Raw genomic sequence first — 4,924 nt, 5'->3', positions numbered from 1 at the left:
ATAAAAAAGAAAGAAAAAATATATATATTTAGATGAACTAGTCAAAAAACGTTAAAAAAGAAAAGGGTAAAAGTTTTAAAAAATTTAGCAGAAGAAGAAAAAAGAAAAAAGAAAAAAAATTGAAAAAAGAAAGAAAAAAAAAAATTGAAGTAGCCACAAGACTAAAGAATCATGGGGAGAAAGCCATGAGTTCCGTGCTTTGCTTTCTCCTCCTCTGGAATTGCTCTGCTGTCTTAGGAATTGAACCTGCTTTCTCCTTGATAGATGAACTTCGTCCTGGCTGGATATTTTGTTGATCTTCTGGGGGAGGGGCCTGTTGTAGTGACTCTCAAGTGTCTTTGCCCGAGGCGGGATTGCACCGCCCTTACCAGCAGCCGGACTAAGTAATCGGCTCGGGTTCGCTTTTGGGAGCTTCTGTTCCCTGAACGCTTTCCATAGAGTTCCGGAGGACGGGAATGAAAATGGCGGCCTCCCAGTCTCCGGCCCAGAGGAGCCGAGAGCCTGGGGCCCCACTCCTCAGTGCGCCCCCAGAGGACAGCACCCAATCACTTCCATATCCCCAGCCTCTAGCCGCGCTCCGAGCTCACCCAGCTCGCGACCAGTTCAAGGTAACCCCGAGCTGAGAGTTTAGTCCTCGGCTCTGTCTCTGCAGCCGGCTTCTCCGTTCTAATACCTGCGAGCTCTCCGACACTCTGACACCCCCGATCCTTCTGTGACCCTGCGGGGCCTGAGGCCACACTGACCCCGGGTGGGCTTCACCCTGGTTTAGCCTCTGGAGCAATGTCCCTCAGTGGAACAAACTTTTAAAAGTCCTGATTTTGTGCTCCGTTCCTCCGCCGCTTGCCGGGAGCCGGCCCCTCCCCCCGCGGTCTATCTTCCCGTCGTTTTAGATTCACTTCTCCGCCAGTCCTACCTTTCAGAAAGTGGTTGATTTTGTGTTTCTAGAGTTGCTGTTCTTCTTCTCTTCGCTCTCCCGTTGGATTTGTAGGTGTTTGCAATGTTTAGATAAGCTATCGAGCTGATCTCCTGCTACCCGATGTAGTCTCAGGCTGCTACTTCTCCGCCATCTTGACTCCTCCCAAGTATAGTTATCTTTTAAGAAGGAGGGATTATAAGGCATTTTCTGACACACCTCCCCCAAATCAAATAAACAATTAAAGAAGTTATTATCACTGGATCACCATTAAATGAATTTCGAAAGAATATACCAGAGGAAGAACGATAGTGAGGGTGGAAAGTTCTACATGAAACAGTGTTATTGCTAAAAATTTGGTCAACATTTTTAAATTTTTTAAATTTGGTAATTATGAATAAAATTTGGCATGTCTGATTAGAAGTGCTAAAAAGAAAACAAGGTAAGACAAAAATATGGGATACCAATGATCTACAACTCAAAAGAATGAGATAATAGAAAATCAGGATTTTTGACGCTGAACTTCCAACTCAATCAGATATGAGAGAAACCAGTTGCCATTACACTCACCTTGTCACCTAGATGATTTCTGGAGTCTGTTTGGGGAACTGCATGACTGTGGGTGGAAGGATGGAAGATGGTGGCATCTTTTAGCCTCTGGGCTGCTGCTGGAGCACAGGATGGTGCAGTGTTTCACAGCGGTGGGAGATTACTGTCTACCTTGTCCAAAGAAATAAACCTCAACATCCTCAGCCTCCACTCTGCTGATTTTCAGAGTGAAATCAATTCCTGACCTGCTGCCACTGAATCTGTCTAGGACCCCAAGGTCCGGGATGGAAGCCAAATAGATCCGGTACAGTGGAGACTGGCCTGGATTCTGCCTGCACCAAGACAGGTGTTTTCATTACTACGGAGGATGCTTTGACTGGTGCTGTAGGAGAGGAGGCTGGCTCTCCAGGGGTGACAGGCAGTGAGAGTGCTGTCTGCGTCATCATGATATCACCCCTAGATCCTAAAATAATGAAGAAAATGCAAAATGCCACAAAAACATTTTGAGCATTTTCATAATTTTACCTTAATAATGATTTCATGCTGAAATTTTTATGTAATTTCTCCTCACGTGCAAAGAATATCCAATTTCAAAAAAAATGACAGACATTTTCAGGCACAAAGGGGTCTCCAGAATTCTCCTGCATCAGTGCCTTCTTTCTGTGGCACAGTCTTCACTACATCACACGTCTTTTTTTTTTTTTTTTGATCCTTTTCATTCTCATGATTTAATCTTTGTTAATTATTTCAGGTTAATCATTTTATTTAAAAAATGATCCTTATCATAATTTTTAAAAACAATTTTTACAAAGCACAAGAGTGATTCTTTCTTTTTCAAGGTCTTCATCAGACCTCTGGTCATTTCAGGTGGTTCCTAACTTTGCAGGCTAAAGGTCAAATTCTGTTCCCTGGAGCATGAACAATATGCCTTTAATGCATGGTCAGAATACACATGCAGAGCAGTGGTGTCCCTGTAGCTTATCCTCCCCACCCCATTTTTCTCTCTCATTTCCCCTCTGTACTTGCCAGGGACCCAAAGCATGAAGAGCCCTAGGAGCTGAGCAGGGAACCTCATTTTGAGAAACTGAATGGATGAGCCCTGGTAAGTGAAGGCAAGTTTAGAGGTGACCTTTTCTCTCAGACATTTAAGTGAAGGTCCTCCTTAGGGAACAATATGCAGATCTCCTTTCCAGCAGTGTCTGGAAAGAGACAATAGGAAGGTAAGAGGATGATCTTTAGAGCAAATTCACATAAAGTATGTTGTGGGTTTGGAGGAAAAGCAATAAAGATATAGTACTTGCTGCCTAAAGAAGTTTGAAGAAAAATCTGACTGTGGAAGTCTTACTCTTTTAACTTATTTTTTAAACATTTTTATTTAAATTCAATTATTTAATATAGAATGTATTATTGGTTTCAGAGGTAGAGGCCTGTGATTCTTCACTCTTATATAATACCCAGATTTCATTACATCACCGTCTTCTTATTGTCCAGCACCACATTAGCCCATCCCCCCACCTCCCTCCCCTCCCACAATCCTCAGTTTGTTTCCTAGGATTAAAAGTCTCTGATGGTTTCTCTCCTTCTCTAATTTCATCTTGCTTTTAAAATATTTTATTTTCATGTGACTAAATATAAATTGTAGACAAGACAGGAAGAAATCGGGTGAGCTTTCTCTCGGCTCTCCCAAGGGTCACGGCTGGTCATTTAGGAGGTACATGAGCCCTCAACGCCATGGCTGTTTCTTCCAAGCAAGGCCGTTGCCATGAATGGGGCGATGATACTTGATGTGAAGGTGAGGTGCTCATCCTCATACACATACACCTGCTCTCCTGAGTCTCCAAAATGGTTCTCTTGCACAGACTCAGAGAATCTGCTGTGGCTGCTCTTCAGACCAATAATGCCTGTGGGCAGCTGGGCCACAGCAGGCATGAGGTTTGTGTTCGACCCTAAACCACTGTGGGAGGAGATTCTAAACCTTGCCCGCAGTAATAAACTCCCACATCCTCAGCCTCCACCCTGCTGATCGTCAGGGTGAAATCTGTCCCTGAGCCGCTGCCACTGAACCTGTCTGGGACCCCAGGGTAACGGGTAGAGGCCACATAGATCAGCATCTGTGGAGACTGGCCTGGCTTCTGCAGGTACCAATGCAAATAGTTCTTTCCATTACTGTACAGGAGGCTCTTACTGGCCCTGCAGGAGATGGAGGCCGGCTCTCCAGGGGTGACGGACAGTGAGAGTGGGGTCTGTGTCAGCACAATATCTCCGCTGGATCCTAAGGGAAGGAGAGAGAAATACAATTCAAACATTATCAGTATTTTCATGTTTCCTTTCTGTTATTTATGGTATGTGAGATAATTTCTTTTATGTGTGATTTTGATGCATATCCCTCACATATTCAATTTTAAGAAGGAACAGATTTTGTAAGGTACAAAGGGGCCCCTAGGAGTCACCTATACTATCTTCCAATTTCTATGCTGAGGGTGTCATCAGAACACAGACCTTTCTCCTTTCCCAATCTTCCTCATCCTGACAGATCTCAGTATGTCATGCCCCACCTTGAGGGAAAGACATACACATCTAACTAGCAGATACCTTCCATCTAAACACGAAGAGTTCATCTTCCCCACACTGTTCTCCTGTCTCATGCCCACTCTGCTCTTACCTGGGATCCAGAGCATCAGCAGCCCCAGGAGCTGAGCAGGAAACCTCATTCTGAGCAGCTGAACAGATGAGGCTTGGTAAGTCAAAGCAGTTGTGCTGACCTTTTATCTCAGACCTGCAACGAAGGATCCTCCTTATGAGACAATATGCAAATTCCCAGGTGGGTGAAGTCATGTGGACAGAGCCATGAGAAGGGGAAAGAATCTACTGTGAGCAGAGTGAAATAAAATATCTTTGTTTGGGTGAAAACCAAGAACGCAGTCATCATGTTGCCAAATGGCATCAGGATCAGATTCTGAATATCCAGATCAGGATGTGGGAGATGAATGACCATCTTGCTTAGCTCCTTCCAGGCTCATCTTGGGGAAGAGATGGATTCTACCATGTTGGTATTGATGGGCAGAGTCTGAAAACACAGGATGGACATGAAACGGTTGCAAAGTAGTTCAGTATCTCTTCTTACCAGGTTAACAGTTAAAAAATGTTGGATGAAAGTATTAGGCACAGTCTTTCCTTGAGCTCTAGTGAATTAAACTGTGTGGAAGCATTCAACTTAAAAGAGAAGACAAGGAGAAAAAAAAAATCTTCCAATAGAGACAGAGAGCAAAGGATCTGTTTAAGACAAGAGGAAAGGAGAAAGAACTTTGTGTCTCAGGCAATGAATCTGAAATTCCTGGTAATCATCTGGTGAATATCCCATCATACTTGCCCCACTATGTACGTATCAGGTGAATACAAAAGATTTCTTAAAGGAAGAACTTCCTTGGGAGGACAGAGCAGAATAAACAAGGAATCATTTTC

The sequence above is a fragment of the Meles meles genome, chromosome 15 (assembly GCF_922984935.1).
Source record: "Meles meles chromosome 15, mMelMel3.1 paternal haplotype, whole genome shotgun sequence".
In the NCBI taxonomy this organism is placed as follows: Eukaryota; Metazoa; Chordata; class Mammalia; order Carnivora; family Mustelidae; genus Meles; species Meles meles.
This window is presented reverse-complemented; position numbering follows the sequence as displayed.